Raw genomic sequence first — 21646 nt, forward strand, 5'->3', positions numbered from 1 at the left:
GACAGGCTGCAGGTGTGTCAGCCAATCACAGCCCTGCGGGTTATTGCAATTGATTCTCTTTCATTATGTGCTTTAATTTGCAGCCATTAAGAGTGATTATTATTGTTATATCAGGCTGGATCTCAGCCAGGATCCCATTACACACAACACACACACTCAGCTGGTGTTTTCTCAATGCAACCATTAAAACGTGCATTGTTTTATAGGTAACATGCTAATTTTTAAAAAAGTAATAATTTTTCAGACTGTATAACTGATGCATGAACACAAACAACAACAGGAAAAATAATCTACTTCTTCTTTTAACTTTAAGGTTCTTTGTATCAAGGCATTATAAAAAAAACATAAATCACCTGCTCCTTACTGGATCTTAAAATGAGGTAAATACAACCTCAGCTGCACAACATCACATGACATATTACACTTTGTCATTATATAATTGACAAAAACTATGTGAAAATGCAAAAGCAGTGTGTGAAAATCTAAGTCCAGCCTGACAACTTCCACAGGAATTTAAGAGGGTAAGTAGCAGCCAGGTGCTGTTAATCATAGCACTTGATTAATTGATCATAAACCAGTGTGAGCACCTCTATAAAAGCAGACGTTTTGGCAGTTTGCTGCCAAATTGTTGCTGCCAATCAATCAAGGAAGGGTTATAAGGTCATTGCCAAACTATTTGGAGTGTGTAATTGTACAAAGAGACAAGTTAAAAATATTCAGGACAGCTTCCAATCTCTCCAGATGCAAACATCCCAGGAAGTTTAGCCCAAGGTTAGCCTGTAAATGGCTCACTGCAAAAAAAAAAAAAAAAAAAAAAAAGAATTAAATCTCAGTCTCTACAGTCCTCGGTATGTTCAATGTTAAAGTTCATGACAGTACAACTAGAAAAAGACTGAACAATGAGAGTTGCTGGAGAACATTTCTTCTCTTTAAAAGGGATCATGGCAGCATGGCTTAGGCTTGCAAAGCTGCATCTGAACAAGCCACATGGCTTCTGGAACAATGTCCTTTTGGACAGTCCAGACCAAGGTGGAGAGTTTTCACCAAAATGTTAAACAAAAAACCAAAACAGCATAACATCACAAACACTTCATACCAACCGTCAAGCACAGCGGTGGACGGCTGAAGATTATAGCAGGATATTATAGCAGGACCTGGATAACTTACATTAGTTCAGGAGAACATGAACTCATCTGTATAACAAAGTAGACTCAAATGTGAGTCCATCGGTCTGCAGCTATAGCTTGACTGAAGCTGTCTCATGCAAAAGGAAAATGATCCAAACACAGCAGCAGATCTACAACAGAACGTCACCTTGATTTTTCTTTTCTAGCCAAAGTCCCGTCAAAGTCCAGACTGCAACCTGAATGAAATGTTGTTGTGGACCTTCAGAGAGCTGCAGAAACCAATGAACTGAAGTAATGTTGTAAAGAAGAGTAGGGCAAAATTCCCCCTCAACTATGTGGGAGACAGATAATATAGAGAATGAAGCTGCTGAATCATAGGGCGGACTTGTTTTTTCACACACTACTACTATGTTTTGGTTTAGTTTCCATTCAACAAATATGGGACAATGTAATCATGTGATGTTGTTTGTCTGAGGTTGAATCTATCTCACTAAGACCTGGTGAGGGTTGGATTATGTTTTAAGTTTGGAAATGTAGAGTTTTAGAGCTGAAATTTTCTTTTTGAAGTGTAGTCAGGGTTCTGATATGTACTCAGTTTACTCAGTTTCAGTTTAAGTAATGCAGATGTGACTGATTAAACCAGAGCATAAGGTGTGAAACTAACTGGTTTCATGAATGAATCAGAGCTTATTAGTCAGGAGACAAGCGGGGTAAAGAATGATCATCGTCCCCTTGTTAGAGAGATAAACCTGGTGAGAAACTCTACAGTTGTTGCACCTGAAGACGCTGACAGAGACTCAGTGTTTCCCATCAGAGCCAAGCGGATTTCCAGGCGCTTTATCTGCTGCCTCTTCACACCAGCCATGATTAAGTGTGTGACTCTTTAAACTCAAAGGGCAATCATTACACTCTTATCATCAACAGCTATGTGTTTTCCCATGAACAACGGCTTCCACAGGACTCCAGCTTTTCCTTATTGTTGCTAGAAGTCTTTACATACATTACCTTTATTTCCTCCTCTTGAAATTAAAACTTTTTTTTAATTAGAGGTTGCATTTATGTGCTAATTATCTATATTATCATCTTTGAGGCAATCCAATGAATTCCTCTGACTTATAAAGGCTGCTTGCAGCTGTTGCATTGCAACAGATAATAACATGCTCTTGCACAGAGAAGCTTCTGTGGAGCACTTTGAAGAGTTTTCTGACCAGATGACAGAGAAAAGGAGTGAGCAGGACAGGTTCATCTATTTGGAGACAGACACAGCTCCCACGCTGGAGCAAACAGTCTATAACAGAATGTAAATGAAGTAGCTTGTGCCAACAAACCAGTACTTTCTCTCTATCATGAATAAATATTAGTGGTTCTCAGTGTGCAGCCCGGGGCTGCTTGTTCTCCCACAAAGACCTGTGTGAGGCATCGCATTCCTCACTTCCTGTTGCTACACCACATCTTCATCGCCCTCAGCAGTGGAAACATGGAGGGAGGGGAAAGACTCCTTGTTATCAAAGAGCCTGTTGGACGGTAAACACAAAGTCATTAACCTGCGACCCGGCCGGATGGCAGGCTGAGGAGGAGGAGCGGGACTGTTTGGAGAGGAGATTCCCTTGAGCTTCAGGGAGGTGTCAGGAGAATATGGACTCATCAAACTGGCCTCACCATGACAGGGATACTGAAGCCAGCAAACCCAGAAACCTCCATTCAAGGCTGGGAAATCCTCTCAGGTGTCGACAAAAGCCGGAGGAAGACAAGGAAGAGCAGGCCAGTCACTTTGACTTAGAAAGAAGCTTCATTCGATGCTGAGGTTTTGTAATTTTCAGTCAACTGAATGTGTACGGTGTTACAAAATGGACAAAAAATGTTGTGAATAACTGTTTTTGCTGAAAAATAAAATAAATTTTGATTCTATGAATGATACAAGCAATAAATCAGTAGATGGGTAAACAGTAACCTGCAAATTCACAGCTCAACCAGATCTCATGGCAGTGTGTTTAAACAGCACAAATGTTACACAAAACCATTAAAAATAGGGACTAATAACACACAACCTGACAGCATGCAATCACTGTCATGATCGTGGTTTTTGTTTTTTATGAATTTATCGAGTTTAGTTCTCTTTCCTGTTTAATGATCAGCTGACCAGATGCTTTTAACTGTCCTGAAAACATTTTATAAATCCAACGGAGACAGAACCTTTTCAGTCTTAGCTGCTAAAATATGGAATGAGCTCCCACTGCAGGTCAGACCGGCTCCTTCATTGGTTTTAAGTCTCCTTTAAAAACACACTTTTACTCTTTGGCTTTCAAGCAAGTGTGAGTTTTCATCTGTGTCTTTTACTCTTTGTATGTAATTGTGCTATTTTAAATTTCTTATTGCGCCTATGTTGTCGTTTATTGTCTCATTTGCATTTTCATTCTTGTTATTTGTGTGTTTTTTATGTTTTGTTTTGCTTTTTATTTGTTGTACAGCACTTTGGTCAGCTGGTATGTTGCTTTAGACATAAATGTTGTGGTATTTTTGTAGTTCATTCCCTTGTTTATTCTGTTTTGCTTTCTGTTTTCTGTTCATTAGTTCACCTGGTTTGATTTGCTCATTCATTTCACCTGTTTGTCCTTCGTCCTGTGTATATATATCCCTTGGTTTCCTTGTTCACTTTGCCAGTCCACTGTATCCTTCATGTGTCATCATTTTATTGCCATGTCATTTGGTCTCACAGTCTTGCCTCAATTGTGTTTTATTTTTGTAAGGTTAGTTTTTTTTAAGAACCTTTATTCTGCATCCGTCTGCCTCCTGCATCATCATCTGCCTGCATTTGGGTCCTCGAACCTTGACAGTCACTTTTTTGTGAAAACGGGTTACTCTACTACAATTACACAGATAAACCTTAAATACTATATGACAATTAAATAAAAATAGAATAAGAAATAGAATAAGAAAACCCAGTAGTGATTTGTGATATTTGATTGTTTCTATTGAGCAACACAAATTAATTTAAAAAGCAGATGCAATTCAGTAAGGAACAGACAGAGGTTTGTTTTATTCCTAATAAACATTAAAACATAAAGACTATTTTTGTTCACTACATCTGTTTTCAATCCCCTTTCTCTTCTTATACATGTATTTAGGCAATTTATTTTTGGCCTCCTAATAAAAAAACCGACCATTCACAAATTCCTTTTCTTAGGTTCTTTTACAAGCATGGTTCTCTTTCATTTTACATTGTTTTACAAAACACATACACTGAATTTCTCCTCTTCACCTGTTGTCTCTCTTCCCTCCATGTTTGCTGTTTCCCAACTACGACTGCACCCTCCAGCTCCCATATGTTATAAAAACAAACGGCAAAAAATGGTGAGCATTCAAGGTGCCTTGAAAACAATGTGCAGAAGAGATAAACTATAATAGTTAATGTAACCGGGGGTTTTACCAATGCACACACACTATAAAAGATACATTTAGCTGGCAGGTGAATCCAATGTACACTGAAGATACAGGTGCAGTCGCATCTCAAACGTCGGTATTGGACCACCGATTCAAATCAGTAAACTTCTCCATCCCTAGCCCAGCAGTGTCCTGAGGCTGAGAAACCACACTTTATAATGTCGCATGATTTTTTCTTTACGCACCAAATCCCACAGTGGATATCAACACACCAGCCATTTTCAACACACAAAGATTCAGCCACAAAAGTCAAGAAGACATATTCGGAGAGAAAGGGACAGAGGAAGAGATAGGACCAGAGTTAAGATAAGACTGTCTTTTGCTGGCTGGAGAGATCTCACAGTACAGGTAGGATGCAAGGTGGAGGCTGGATTGGCCGTCGATAGGGGGTGCATCTTCAACCTTGTAACGCCACATGTATCATATTTGATACATACAGTTTCTGAGACCTTTTGCATCACTTTATTGTAAAAGCTTTGTTCAAAATCCTGTCGTACATAATCTGATTCTGATCATCTGCCTCCAAGTACCAGGAACCACAATTTTTACATATCACATGGTAATAAATAGTAAATATACAAAAAGTGTTTTTTTTTGTTAAAAGGCCAGAGACTTTTAACAAAATGTACTAAAGACTAGTTTAAAAATTTTGACTCCCCATTTTTACTTGGATTGGGCTTTAAAGGCTGTTTCACACCTTAAACATATCTGCAAGAAGAATCTGACTAAATTACTTATTTTGGAATTTGTTGCAGCCTAAAATGTAAAAAAATGGATGTAAGCTAGCAAACAAAATGAGGTTGTAATCTAAAATAAGCACTGTTTATTATTTAATTTCTACTATTAAAATGTGTTTAAAAACAGGATGAAAACAAATTTGTTGAGGCGTGTATATAGCTGCCCTTTGGACATGAGTCTGACATGTTAAATTCAGTTTTTTAATGAGTTGCAGGTCTGAGAGGGGCTTTGTACAAAGCTGGCAGCCTCAGGACTGAAGGTATCGACGTGGAGGCTCGGCGAGCAGCAGCATGTGAAGAGTTGATTTGAGCGCTGTCTCTGGTGACAGACTGCTGTCTCCTCGGCGACCAGCTTTAAATGGTTTCTCTGTCAGGCAGAATGGAGGGGATAAACTGCACTCTCCAATCCCCAGACCCATTTAGGAGCAGATGAAAAGGCAGGAGGACAGCCTATACATGTTCCTGCACTTTTATTCAGCGCCGGCCGGCTGATAAACAAAGCAGCAAATATCCAGTGCATTTTTTGACAGCCACTTTTCACCTGCCACTCCACATAAAGACGCTGGCTCCCCTCCCCTCAACCCACCGTCGCTGTCAGTCACAGCTCAGCTGGCCTGATGGCGGCTGCTGCACGTCTCCTCTGATTTCACTCTGACACCACATCAACAGCTCAAAATAATTATGGCATTATGGGAGCAGCAGTCATTATTTAGAACATGATTAAATGTTTCCATGTCTATTGACTCGAGCCTGTGTGATTTATGCGTTTGTTTAGTCAATAGTGTAGTTGAAATGATGTCATTAATTATGTATGGAGAGTCCAGGAGCCTCCTCCTCCTCCTCCTGCTGCTACTGCTGCTCACATCCTGACAGATGTAAGAGCAGGAATCAGAGTTTAGGGAATTGCACAGTCCCACAATCCATCTCCAGCTCCATCTATACGCTCTTTATCTCCCCTTTACATTCTCTCTCCTGTCCCAGTCTTTCTCCCATTTAATGAACTTTAAGTCCTCGGCTGCAGCTTTTTATTCTTCATTCATCTTGAGACTGAAGTGCTTTCTAAAGAACAACTTACAGACATGCTCACAGAGATAAAATGAATTTTCAATATTTCCAAATGGCAGACATCTCCCACAATAATTCCTTTACAGCTCACAGGATCATTTTCCTCTGCAGCTCTTTCTGAAGGAACAAACAACAACTAACTAACAATCAACATCAAATATATGATAATTAGCTACTAGTAAAGGATCCACCCTTTAAATCCAATCACACTCCAACCCAGTCATTAGCAAAAAAAATAAATAAACATTTTACATGGAAGCCAGAAATATTAACGTCTGAGCCCCGTCAGTAGGTGGTTTAGCTCATGTAGCCAAATAAAGTTTTTTTTAACCTTTGGGACAGATGCATGAATGACTTGCATGATTTACAAGTTAACTAACATACAGTAAAAGCAGGTTTAAGAGGAAGCTTGGGATGGGTTTGAGCATGTCTTCAGCAGACTGGGCTGTGCATCCAGCATCATGGACCACTTCATCATTTCTTGGTTGAAAGATAAAATTTCACTTTATATAAAACCAACGACTCCTTCTAACATTTGGTGACAGTGGGAAGAAAGAACCCAGTGCCTGATGATGTATAAATGCAGAGATTTTCTTCAAAAGGAAAGAAAGAAACAGTGAAGCCTGAATTCAGATTACAATCATTCGCCAAGTAGAACCGCAGACGTGCATCAAGAACCAAACCAAGCTGTAAAAATGTAAAATGTTCAATTTTTTAATCAACATCTGGATAAAAAAGTAGTGACACACATTAACACAAAGCTGAGCACCAGTAGGAGGAGTGGACATCTTCATTTCATCGTCACCTGGTTGAACGGCTGAGTTCGACGGACAGAGACTTAAAGCCGGGTCTCGTGTCCATCACCGCAGTGATGGATTGAAGTGTGACATTAAAATGGAAATGACTCGAGGGAGACGTGAAGAGGGAACGCTAGCCGACCTCTGACCTCTGAGACCACAGACTGGCTGAAATCCCTCAGAGAGACTAGTTGACAGGAAGGATGGAGAGAAGCTGTTACACGAAGATGATGTGTGGGATTTTCATAAAACCTTTCTGTATTTAACCCGTCTGCAGCCTCAAGTCAGTGATGATCATGGTGGGCTGAGAAACAGCATCTGCAGTCCTGTAAGGATGGCCTGTTTACTTCATACTGATCCAGAAGTTGGGACAGTATCTGGATTTATTATAGTTATCAAGTTTAACCTCAAAATACAATATTAACAAGTAAATAAGTAATTAAGAATTTATTATTATTTAGCAACAGTAGTAAGATGTGGATGGATGGATTGACCTATATATATATATATATATATATATATATATATATATATATATATATATATATATATATTGTTCTGCTGCCCTTGGCTCCTCGATGACAGACTTTATTTCTTGTGAAACGGGTGTTTCATTCTCCAACGCTGGTTTGGTGGAAGTCTGTACAGACTGTTCTGCAGGGATCAGAGCAAGCATGTTGGATAGAGGTGCTTGCTCAGAAAGGCTTGCACCAGGTTCCCCAACAGATAAGTCTTTTTCAGGTTCTCTGACTGGAGGCTGTGCAGATGAAACAGTCTCAAGTCTCAAGCTCAGCCTTTGTGTTGTCTTTCTGTCTCCTGTTTATTGGATGTTCAGGTGTTTGACTCTCTGCCTGATGACAGGACTTATTTAGGTTTTCAGGCAGAGCATCAGTGACTTCAGTCTCTGATGTTGGATGACTGAAGATTTCCTCAAGTCGAAATTGTGTTGGTTTTATTTGAACCAAAGCTTCTGCAATGAGTTCAGCTGGGATTTTGCATCCTGGGCCTCCGAATGTTATTGAGGGGCTCAGGCTTCCAGATTTTACTGAAGTTTCAACAAATTGTGGTGCCTGAGGAGAGGGCACCTCAAAGATAGGTTCCAAAGGTTTACTTCTCCTGACTTTACCTTGTTTAATTTTCTTTTGATCTCCTTGAAGTTCTCCTTTCAGTGGGGATTTCTGATCCCAGACCTCTAAACGTTATTTTCTGGAGATTTCCCGGGTTTACAGATTTCTTGCAAACATCTGTGTCATCTCTCTAAATCTCTACTTTGGTATTTTCAGTTGTTTGTTTCTCAGCCTGATGACAGTGCTGGTTTATGTTTACAAGAAGTTCAACTGGGATTTTGGATTCTGCATATATATATATATACAATATATATATTTTTTATATATATATATATAGTTTCTTACCTTTTTCTTTAATTTCTTATCACTTTGTTTGGATTTACCTTATAATTTACCACTGGGATTCTACTCTTGTCCCTTTTATCCACATTTTTCAAATTTTTTTCACATATTTATCATTTTGGGTTTTTTATTTCTTCTTTGTTTTACAATAACGATTACACACAGTCCTGCTGAAGAAAAACTGTTTAACTCAAGGGTTCAACACCACAGAACTCCCCATACTTTAAGCCAGAAAATAAATCTAATCAGTGATCATTCAATCCAAAACATTGATTATAATTGACATTATATAACTGTTGGAGCTGAGGAGGTTTTGTGATCAGGAGGGAGGAGCTTTAACACCATAAATGTGTTTCATCTTCATGATGATGATTCTTTACTGCGAACATTCAGCCTTGTCAAGAATGGGGGGTTTCCTTTGCAGATCGTGAGCGTGGGGTCGCCATGCTGTGCATGGTGCATGATGACCTGCTGACTGGAGATCTGCTGCTGTACATGCCATCATTTCTCCCTGTCAGAGTCAGCGAACGAGGAGGAGGAAGAGGAGGAGGCAGACCTGAGCGCCTGATGTTGATGTTTCACAAACAAAAAGATGTTTTTACATTGTGAGAGATGGCTGGTTCCACTCGCTGCCTCCCCATCATGCCTGACTTGGCATATTAATGCGCTCCAGTAACTGTTAATTTCACTTTGCAGAAGTGATTTATGGGTAGACGGAGAGCAGAGGCATAATCTAATTGAGATCAGAATGGCTGTTTCTCACACTGTGGCGCCTGCACCTTCCAGATGGGGCACCATGATTAATGCATAATGAGCAAATAATCCATGAAATTAATAAAAACTATTCTTCAGCTCATCATGATGGGAAAAATAAATACAAATAGGAGTGAAAATGTTTTGTCGTTTCTTTTTTCCTCTTCTTTGCACACTTGACAGCAAGACAGCAGCCAGCACAATCAATGAAGAGAAACAGCATAATCAATCTGAGACAGAACAGAGCATCTGCGCCCTGCCTTTATAAAAATAGGGCACAGGGAGGAGGACATTTGTGCACCAATAATGTCTTCATCTCGGTTTCTGCACTCTATGCACTACCGCAGGGGTGGCCAAAGTCGGTCCTCGAGAGCCACAATCCTGCAGGTTTTCCAAATTTCCCTGCTCCAGCACACCTGACTCAAATTAAATGGATCCAACAGCCTATAAGGATCTGCACAATGACTCATTAGTTTAAGTCAGGTGTGTTGGAGCAGGGAAATTTGGAAAACCTGCAGGAGTGTGGCTCTCGAGGACCGACACTGGCCACCCCTGCACTACCGGAAGAAACTTCTGAGGTCTGAATCAAACTGGAGCTGCAGCATGAATCTTAACAGAAAGCAGGTTTAAAAGGAGCAACCACACATCCTTTCGACACCTTTCTTCTACCTAAGAACTGTTTTAATATATCTAATAAACAGTTTGTCCACAAAACATCAGAAAAATCAAGACTTCACCAGTAAAATGTAAGAATCATTCAGATCTTTTAGCCCCACAGATAAAAAATCATCACCTGTTCTGATCAAACCTGGAGGAAAAACTTTTACATTCATGAACATGTTAATATGTTCAGAAAGTCTGGTTTGTTTGGGGAGGAGTGAATGTGTATCAAAGATACAAACTCTGGTCCACCTACAAACCTAACTCGGGGTTCACTTCAAGTGAGCCAAATACTTGAAGCAGACTACAAAGCAAAGGGCATTGTGTGTTCAGTGTAGGACATTGTGGGTGAACACAACCAAAACATGCATGCATGTGCAACGATAGGCAGAGGTTCTGATAGGAACATGATCAATCCAAGCTTGGGTCTGATGCAGCTCCATGATTTGCTTTGATGTGGTGGACACGGAAGTTGTCCCGCATTAACCAATAAATGAGCCAGTTTTCTTCTTCCTTGTCTTTCTTTTTTTCTTTTTGTTTTTCTTTTTGTCTTCAGTAATTCTTAATGTACTGCCGCCTCTGGTGAGGAAGGGAATATGTTTTTTAAAAGGTCCTGTTCCTTTGAGTATGTGTAGTGTGAACACAAACTTGGGCCAGAAAAATGTTGCACCCCCAAGCTGAACCGAATCGTACCAAAATCTAGCTAACTATGAACACACCATAAAACAGTTTGGTGTGTTTCAGTCCGAGCAGCAAGCAGATAATGACATATCTGTTTGCTCCCACCGTTGATGGTACAGCAGTGCAATACTGTGTTGTAAAAGAAGTGCATTTTGGTGCTAAAGCTGTACACAAGCCAGGACTGTCTGCAGCAGCACCACAACATAGCTGTACACGAACGCCATTATTGTTGTTGTGTTTATCACACTGACGTCATATCCTCCAGTGGTGTGGTTACGCTGTCCTCACAATACCACAGACAGTAGAGGTTTCAAACATATCCACCTTATCCATCTTATTTACCTGGTTTCAGACATGATCGGTTTCATGGAGGCTAATCCCTGATTTCGTGGGGATGAAAGGGTGGATTGTCAAACTTTTGCTGTTTTACTGCAATTCAGCGTCGTGAGGACGGCCCCTCAAAGTGGGACTACCCACAACTCAATGCAAAATTTCACTAGCAAGACCTCAGGAAACTGGGAAATATACAACTTTTTTTATAGACTTCCCTTGCTGACAGTTTCCCCTTCACTTCGCTTTTCATTTTCTAACTTTACTTCAATTAATGAAACATCAACCCACTCAAAATGGGAAGTTTAGATCTTGATACATTGATCAAACTGCTCAGTGTAAACTGACATTAAATAATTATTTACTCACTGATCTCTGTTTCAGGTCCAGTATGACCACAGTTAATCAGCAGAACTGGGTCGGTTTGTTTTCTATGGTTTATTTGTAACAAAAATACAACTTCAATCTGAAATAATTTTAATAATTATTTTTAGATAATTTGATTTTTTTTTTTTACATGTTTTAAAGTGATTTTGTGTGTTCTGGACATCTGAAGATTTCACCAGGACTCTGATAATTGACTTTTTCATTATTTTCCTACATTTTACAGAAACATGATCAGCTGATGGAAAATAAACTGGGCCTTTTAAGCTTATGAAACTGCTCAGACCCCCTTGATCAGCAATAAAAGAATAAATGTGATTTAGAATCATCATTAGAAAGTCTTGGAACTGGACATAAGCCATCTAAGTGCGCTTGAGAAGACGGATGCTGCTTGAAGAGTGAAGATGGTGAAAGAAGTGGCTCATTCATCGATTGACAAAACGTTTTCAGCTTAAAGCTGCAGCTGCTTCTCTGACAGAAAGGATCCATAACACTAAACGCTGACACCTTTCTGGAGAATATCCTATATTGATTTTTACATAAGAATCCATCTTTCTGCATTAGAACATTGCGCGCTGCACATTCCGAACAAAGACCAATCAGGTGCATTTATCATTGTTTGATTTATGCATCATCACTGAGTGACAGCGGGTTCAAGACTCTCTCTGTAAATGATGTATGTCTTTGGTCCGGGGGGTGGGGGGCCCATTACATCACCGTATTTATTTGCTTTGCACTGACCTGCATAGCTTACATTTTACACTTGATTTACACAAGAGGAGAGGTGTGAGGCTGCGCCATCCCACCCCGTCCCACATCCCCACTGTGTTAACTGGTTTTGCTAAATTTATCTGCACCAATCAGAGCAGGCATGACCCCATTTCCAGGGCATCTGCTGCCATTTTATCAACTCCAAGTTACCGGATGTGTCCTACAGCCAACAAGTCCCTCATCACATCTCTCCCGCACGTCCCTTTACATTAGTACAACATAAAACTAATTTGTGGGGGACAGACCTCTTTACAGATTAAATAAATGTTAATAACATAGTGAGTGAAGCATAAATATGCTCATATCTCTTGGTGAATGTGATTCAAATCCCCCACCTCTTCTCCTGCCTCCATGCTGGACACCGACTAAAATGAAGTCCCGCGGGAGGGCAGCGATTTCAATTTACTTAGAGAGCTGCTGTGCACTTCTCTCTCTCAATAAATACCTGCGGATTGGATTGGACACACTTAAAGTCATTGGCTGTAAATGAGACAGACTGAGGTCACCAGACTTTATAGAGCTATTAGAAACTGCCTGCAGCGAACGGCTGGACGCAAACGGCCGGGAATGTGTGAAGAGCAGCGTTCATCTTTATCAAACTCTGTTATTCAGGCTGATTAGTTCCCACTAATCAGCCTGGGAACTGTGTGTGTGTTTCAGTGGGAAAACCAGGCTGCGAAATTTCACAGTTTTATTAGAAATTTGCAACTTAATCGTTTAGTATTTCTGAGCTTTTTTTCACTGCTGGATGAATAAAGAGTGTGTATGAAATGTTGGCGTGTGACACGAGATTCACAGGATGGAGAATTTTATAGAAGGATTCATATCACTCAATTTTCTGCATTTCTGTAGTTCATGAGAGACCAGAGACAAACTATATAAATATAGAAATGAAACTTTAAAAGAAAAAAAAAATGGTCAAAAAGGAAAGAAAAGCCCTCTGGGATGAATCAGAAATGCAAATTTTAATGAAAACAATTATATTGTTTTATTGATGTAATATTGACTTATACCACTGTAGACAGTATGAACAAGAAACTTAATGTTTTTTCTAATCAATTCTAAATTATGTGTCAATAATTCAAGTGTTGAAATCACCTGTTTGAAATTAGATAAGGTTTTTTTTTTTTTTATTAAAATTATTTTCATTTATTTATTTTCTGAAGCTGTCGCTGGTTTGAGGCTGTATGAGTTCAAAGTTTTTTGGTGTTTCCATTTACAGATAAAAAAATATCTTAAAATACTTGTGAATCTGTATTTGTGAGAAGAGCCATTTCTTCCATTTTTTCATTATTAAAAATGCACAAAATAAATAAAATGCCTGCTATTAGAGAAACAAAAATATTATTTTCTTTCTGTAGTCTTAATTCAAGGCAAATACGTTTAAACAAGAATTATATTATTCCCAAGTTTCAATGAATCTTCTAAGGCTGTTTAGTGTTTTAGTTTAGTTTCCAGCAGCTTTTTTTTACCCCTTAAGTCCTGCTATAATTTTCAGAACATCTAAAAACACATACCCAAATTAGAGTTGCTCCACAATAATAAGAGTCCCATGAACGTTCTTGGTGTAGAATCATCTAACCTCAGAGAATGTATTCCCCGTGTCAGACATGTTGTGTCTGTTACTAAACATGAGTAAATGTCAATTAAACACAGGAGAACAACACCTTGCTTACAATGACTCATGCACAGGTGCCTTTGATCACCTTCAGCAATAAAAACATTAAATGTTTGCCCATAAATAAACTTTTGATAAAGGGTCGGAACTTGAACAAACTGTTTTATGAGTGTATTTTTTCAGCCCTCAGGGCAGATCAGGGTAAAAGGGTTGGATTTGAAGTCAACTTTAACACATTGTGAACATCCTTCTCCTCATTCTTTGTAAATTCTTTACAGAAATATGTTTTGCAAAGTAAGAATGTTGTTTTTATGCCCCATTAAAAATAAGAAAAAAAAGCTCTGGAGTTGTCTGGAGTTTGATCCAAAACAACTCAAAGAAAAAATCAGCATCAAGTTAAAGTGCTAAAAACCAGCATCATCGCCACCAAAGAATACAACAAAAGAATAAGGGGGGACGATCCTTGTTTGGGTCACATCTCAACATTATTTGGTTTGTTATTTCAGTGTGAAACTAAAAGCCAGCTTGTTTACATGGATCAGGAAGAAATTACTGGAACTATCAGGTGTCACACTGTTAAAAGGCTGATAACCGCGAACAGAACATCTGATGTCTGACCCTCACACAATAGGTGGAATCACTGAGTCTTTGTTTCTTCGACCCCCTACCCCACAAAACTTTCCCACCCCCAGCCCCTTGACTCCATCTATGGCCCCTCCAGATGCCCCACAGGGGCTCTTTTGTAATCCCATGAAGTGGAAAAAAAACAATTTGTATCAGTTAGTCTCAAAGCAGTGTTTGGTGTTAAAGTGTGCAGTCAAGTTTCCTGCAGACAAAATTAAACTGTTCTGTACAAAATATCCACAGACCCCAGAATTAGTTTAAATAAAACCATGAACCAGTTCCATGATCCAGAAAAACAAGCGTGTGTGACCTCGCTGGTACTGAACAGATCTGAAAATCACACTGGACAAAATAAACTTTGATTATCTGAAAAGAACAAGTCTGTTAAGGTGAATTTGAGGATTTAGCTGAATCCAGAAAATAACAGAAAGAAGAGTTTCTGAAATATAAAACCTCAGAGAAAAAGAAGGACTCTTGCAGTTTGTATTTAGTAAAAATAAATAAATAAAAAAGGAAAGGAACACTGAAACTAAACACTCATCTGGTAGCGAGTCCCTGGATGCTAACACAGCAAGTTCATACAACACAATAACATAAAAAAAATATGCTGACAACTCATACAACCAGATCAGAAACCATCAAAAAAGAAATCAGGCAACAGATGCAACAAAATCTAAACTTCACTTTTTTCTTCGTAGCTTTGTCAGCTTCAGATTAATATTGACAACTTATTTCTGAAATAAGTTCTCATCCATTGTACCTTTGGTACAAAAAATACTTTATTCTCTTTGCTAGCCAGATCAGCATTTATAGAAATGGCTTGTTTTCATTTTGGAAACTGTTAAATATTAAGAAGAGCATACAGGTACAAAATGAATAATTCTGTATATAAATGTGTGGTCTCTGCATCATTCTGATCCCATATATTTAGATACATCACGCACTGTCTTATAGAAGTGACACCAACATACTTTATGTTTTGACTTGTTTCTAACCAGCTTTAAAAAAGAAAAAAGAAAAGCATCTCTGAAACAGGAAAAGCCGACTATATTGAGTGGACAAATCAGAATTTACAAAATATATACAAAACCCATCACCAGCAGGTCAGTTTTGGACCAGACCTGCTCAGACTTTGAGCCCGTGGAACAACTGATTTTAGCTGAAGAATGATGAGAGGTTTCATACATCCAGGACATTGCTGCTGCTTCTATTAAAGGGAATGCAACTGTTATGAAATGACGTATCAGTCTTGTTAAAAAGGTGCTTCTTGTACAAAATATATTTTAGGGCAACAGCAGATGGTTTAATTCATTTTTAAAAATTCCCATACTCATATATTGTTAGCCTTAGTCTGACACGTCACAAAACAAACAAAGCAGAACATTGTTATTTTTTTATTTACAGTTTTATGTAAAGAAGCTGGTGCCTGGCTCTTCCTTCCTGATGACATCATACAGTATATTTTGGGAAAAAGTCAGCTATGATTTGTCAGTAACATGTCATATTTCTTGACTCCACCAGTTTGAGTGAAGATTTCTGGCTGGAATCAGTGGTCAGACTTTGCTGCAGTGTGGACGCAGTCAGACTGACACATTTCTGAAGAGTAAATGATGCGTTTGAGCGTCTCTGAATCAGATCAGCTGTTTACAAACTACTGCTGTGAGAGCAGAAAAAAGGTTACAAGTCATACTGGATAAAGACAGATAGATGGAGGACATGAGGCAGGACTGCATTTGTAGAATAAGTAATCAGATTACAGCCTCATCTTAAGGACAGATGAAGAATTTATAATTCAATGATAAACAGATTGTAATGATAATGGCTCCAAGAGCAACAGGACGGACATTCTTAAAGGAAACCATCATAAAATTAAATACTTAAACGTCGATCCATTTTCCTTACAGAGGAGCCACCATCAGACAGGGTAAACACACACACACACATCCACACACACACACACTCTTCTTTAAAGAGGGCTTGAATCTAAATATTATATTTTTTCTGTGCTAATCTGCACAGCTGTTGCACAACAGCTTAGATTAGGTATAGAAAAATAGAAACATTATAAACTTGCGACGAGAGTTTTATTTTAAAAACAAACTCAGCCCATATTGTCATTCTTGCAAAGAGAAAAAGAATAAAAGATAAAAATTAATAACAGTAGATACAAGTCATTGGTATGTGTGTGTATTGCTTTGACTCAGTCCCACAAACTCTCCTGTCACCAGTAATAGTCATTACATTCCCAAACAAAGTCCAGCCTCTTTCTATTCTGAGGTTTTATATTAAAACTTATTAAATAAACTGAATTAAAATGAATAAAATAGATATTCAGGTCCTTACCAAAGGTTTTGCAAAGTAGGATTAGTGGCTTATTGATGAAGCATCAGGTCCGGCCTGTAAGTTCAGTATCACAAAGCTGATTCACTTTTTCCATGGTTGTATCACCATGGCAACTGATGCTGGACACCTAAGATGCTCTGGAGCAGGTTAGATTCTGAGTTAAGGGGTCAACACAGGTGAAAGCACAGAGCATAAAAAGATCTATTCCTGCTTTAATGCTACAGGAGTGAAATTGATCACAATATTTATTTACACATTCACAGATTCATTCTCCACTTGGCTGCAGCAGCTGAGCTTTCAGCCTGTTAGGAGTGCTGGACTGTGATTGGTCATCTGCTCTCGACTCTGCTCATTTTACACGATCGTGTCTCATGTCTAGAGTCAGAAACCCTGGTTGATAAACCAGCATTGTGGTATTGTTTAAGAAGGTCTTAGAGTTAGTTAAATGATTTCACGTCCAAAAATCCTGAATATGTTGAGCCTTTTGTGTAGTATAACCTCCGGGACAGAGCAAATAATTTTTTGTCATGTTATGATACATCAGGGGAGGCCAGTGTCAGTCCTCGAAAGTCACAGTCCTGCAGGTTTTCCAAATTTCCCTGCTCCAACACACCTGACTTAAACTAATGAGTCATTGTGCAGATCCTTATAGGCTGTTGGATCCATTTAATTTAAGTCAGGTGTGCTGGAGCAGGGAAACTTGGAAAACCTGCAGGATTGTGTCTCTCGAGCACCGACGTTGGCCACACTGTCATACATGAAACCCTACAACAGAAAACAGGCGGTTAGTTTTATCATAACTCTACAATGAATTACTAAACATACAAAAATGAATGTAAAATTTCAACTGGGTCTAAAAATTATGAAACACTTTAGGAAAAAAATAAAAATCACTGTATCTGATTAAAACAAAACCATGTGTAGAACACCTGGTTGGGAGGAAGACAAGCCATCCACCACCAGCCCCCTCATGTTGATTGTTTCATCTGCCCAAGAGTAGTTTAACATAAGTTTCATCCAATGCAATTCTTAATTTGTTAAAATCAAATATTATGTCTAATCATGGAGTCTTGTTAACCTGTACTATGCAAGAGTGCAAACGTGTGTTTGTGTGTTTGACTGAGTGTGAGGAGCTTTATTCAGATTTTAGATTTTATTAAATAAGCTGCAGCTGCTCTTCTCATTAATGAACAACAACAGGAGTCCTCCCCATACAGATAGAGTCCAAAGACTTGCCTCTCCTCCTAATTGCTCCCTGTAAGGAATTAGTACTAATGAAGCTCAGGCTGTTTACCTCATAGTATGTGAGAAGAATAAGAAGTTTCATTAACCCTGTGCACAGAGCTAGTTGTGGTTGGAGAATGTGTTCTTAAACAAGAGGGCTGAAAACTGCTCTTCGTGCAGTTGTAGCCGAGCTGTGTTTTCCTGCTCAGACTGGAGGTGACGGGGTTAACAGGACCCTTCAGCTCCTGAGTGAGGAGATGGAGGTGCCTCCTCAGCAGCTCCGGGTGACATAACTAAAGAGGCATTAACGCCCGGTTGCGACATCACTAAACAAACACGGGGCCTTGGCGAGCATGGGAAAACAGCATTATAGTCCTGCAGTGAATTGAGCGGGAAAACAAGGCACAATCTGAGCCTTGTTGTGGAGCAGCCGTCTTTGCCTCCATCTGCACGGAGCTGACAACTTTCTCTCATGTATACCAACTTTCCCAGGCTGGATCATCTCCATGAAAGGGCCTCTTCCTGTGTCTGAACTCATAAATCAGAAAGGTGGGGCTGTGCCTTCCTTGCACCTCTGTCCCAGTTGACACAGCGTGTTGACACTGGTTCTGTTGTCAAGTGGCCGTTCACATCAGGTCGGTGTGAGGAAGCCAATGTGCTGCATATCTGATTCCCGAGGAAGAGTAAAGATCTGCATTGGCTGCAATCAGTTTCAGAAAAAAAAGTTATATGATAATCATGACTATTTATCAAAACATTTAAACTGATCATGCTGTTAAACTGCTTCGTGGGAAAAATACTGTGGTTTATTTCTAATCTAGCAGAACCAATCAAATGTCACCACAACACTTTGTCCAGAAAACACCCATCGAGAATCAGTTGAGCTCAGTCTGCATCCGGATCGACTGTGACACAAGTTTATACGACCATTTCAGTGAACCCTTGCTGACCTGTAAGCAGAAGTAAAGAAATCCTGTGCAGCTGTAACATGAGTGGTAATCATTTCGAAACACATTTTAACAAATTATTTCTGTCTTTGGCACTGCACAGCACAGCTCCATTAAAGAGCATCATTGTGTTTCCATCAAGACATTTAAGAACCTAAAAATGTTTTTCTGTTTGCTTAAAATGTTTTAGAAAAATAGTTTATGCACAGAAAAGAAAGATGGATTTTTTTTTCCTGAAACAATTGTTACTAGCAAACATGATACTTGTAGTTTTATCTTAGAAATTAAGGGTTTTAAATCTTTTATGAAAAGGGTCCAAGTAAAGACAGGGAGCAGTTAACACAACAGCATAAATACTTTTTACACAGTAGTAGACATGCAGTACATTTATTACTTATGGATAAACTATAGATCAAAAAAAGCTGGTCTGCATAACTATCAGTCACTAAGGGCCTTTCCATGGAATTTTCAGTTAATTAACTAAAGCCAGGTGTTTCTGTTTCTTTTAAATGTTTTTAATTAATTTTTTAAGCCTTTTCTTTGTAATTATGCAATTAAAACATCTCTATCCACTTTACTTTGGACTTTAAGTACGTAAGTTAAAGGTCCCACATCATAAATTTTTTCAACAATTTCATATGGGTGTCAGAGGTCCGACAACATTGTTTTCAAAGTGTATTACCCCAAATTCAGCCTTGGTCCTTAATTTCCTTAATTTGAGTGGTGCTTGTGCACGCCCCACTCTGGGAGAGGATCTGGCTTTCGCTGGCACCCACACTGTGATTTGAGAGGGCAGACTCAGCTAGATGGGGGGCGGGTCAATGACAGTACACACTACTGAGGGCAGCGGTTATTTCCCAAAGATCACAAAGGGAAAGATCTCAACTATTTGAACACACATTCCTAAAAAAGTGGGCCCAGCAAGTGAGAGAGGAGACAGAATTTTCTCATTTTTGGGCCTCATACACAGGCTATGAGAACACATATAACTGTTAGAAAACCTTTAGAAAGTGAATTTTGCACAACATGGGACCTTTAAAATAAACAAGTCTTGAGAGAGAAAAAGTTACCTCTCTCATATGTTTTAAGTGAAGTAGGTCTAAAAGTAAGTTGTAAACACACCAAAGACGTGTTGTATTTATGTTTTAAAATAGGAGAACAAATTAAAAAAAAAAACTGAGCTTACAAAATGCAATTATGAGTAAGAATATAAAAGATTGTGATGGATGTACCCCATGTTAGATTGAATCTAAGGCATGTTAGCATGCATAACTCTATAATCCACCACAGATATAACGGAAAGCTGGAAAGGTCTGAGGCTATATTCATAGGCAAAAATGTCATAAATATGACTTTTTTGCACATATGTGAGCCCTATCTAATCTTTTTAAAACAGTCTGAACAGCACAACTCACATTTTTCAAATCCAACCCAGGCAACTTTCTTATGTGGTACTAATGCACAACAGCCTCATATAACATCCACATGTGGAATTTTGTTCCTGTCAATCCCAACACTTACCAACACTTTGTGCAGTACAAGTAATTTAACATTGTTTTTTTAATATTGTAAAATATGTAAATGATCATTGTTGCTACTGTTCATCTGACTTTTACATCACTGAAGTTAGATAGACATCATAATTCTGCATGAGAGGAAGAAGAAACACAACAAGATCGAATGTAAACTTTGGGTGAAAATATATCCTAATTTTGTCAGCTCCACATGCACAACGATTTGAGTAGCATTCATATTTACCTGTGAAAACACAGCATGCTGCGTGTGACATCATGTCTTCCACTGTGCATGCAGGTGACTTCAGGGCCATAGACTGTTCATATTGGAGTCTGATGACACTTGCATTAAATTATCATGTGAACAACCATGCAAAAACAATAAAATCTAATCTCACCAAAAAAAGAAAAAAAAAAAAAAAGAATTGAGCTACAGTGTGAACACAGCCTATGACATACGTACAGTTTTGCTAGCATTCAAGAAAAAAAAAGTCACACAACGTTTGGTAAACAGTATTTAAGGCTTGTTGTGACTAAAGGCCCATTTATGTTCCCATAAATACGTTAATGGGTATGTCTGTTTTAAACATCGTCATACATTGCTTCCCTCAAACCTCCATGCATCTTTAATGCTAACATGGTTGACAAGTCATTTCATCAGGGCCGTGTTGCGTTCAGAGTTCACGTCCACGTTCTGATGTCAGTTTCAGACACCAGTTTGTGGCAGTCAAGCACCTTTATAAAGTTGTTTGCAACCACCCAACACGGCACACTCACACAGCCCCCCAAAACACACCAAATTACAAGCATAAACTACGAAATGGACCTTAATGGAGAGCCTGGTTTGCTGTGGTTTACTGAGGAGTATATCTTGTATGGAAATGATGTAGTAATGGAAACATGTTTTTATTACTACATCATTAGCATAAAAGTAAAACTTTCTCTTAGACAGATTTTGACCAAGCTGTTTATGTAAAATTTATAGGAGTAGTCCAAGTACAAACCCCTGAGGAACACCCTTGGTTATAATGGAAGTAATTGGGTGTGAATTTGGCAGACACTACAATTCTCCCTCAAAATTGTTACCACTTAATGATCATAACTCTGTTTATGGTGGCCATGTGTTACAAAGCATATAGTGCCTCCTGCTTCACCACACTCCGCAGTGTAGTTCAGCGAACCAAACCAAGGCCGCTGATCTTACTGATGTACTTCTTAAAT

General features: G+C 38.8%; 1 long non-coding RNA gene across 1 annotated transcript; it reads left to right on the forward strand.

The window, feature by feature from the left end:
- The first annotated feature begins 940 nt into the window (after positions 1 to 940).
- On the forward strand, positions 941 to 10404 carry LOC121629637. The gene is made up of 4 exons (XR_006008397.1): positions 941 to 1004; positions 1307 to 1309; positions 7352 to 7357; positions 10393 to 10404. It is a non-coding gene; the product is annotated as an uncharacterized LOC121629637 (long non-coding RNA).
- Positions 10405 to 21646: the final 11242 nt, after the last annotated feature.

This window comes from Melanotaenia boesemani, chromosome 19 (assembly GCF_017639745.1).
Source record: "Melanotaenia boesemani isolate fMelBoe1 chromosome 19, fMelBoe1.pri, whole genome shotgun sequence".
NCBI classification, from domain to species: domain Eukaryota; kingdom Metazoa; phylum Chordata; class Actinopteri; order Atheriniformes; family Melanotaeniidae; genus Melanotaenia; species Melanotaenia boesemani.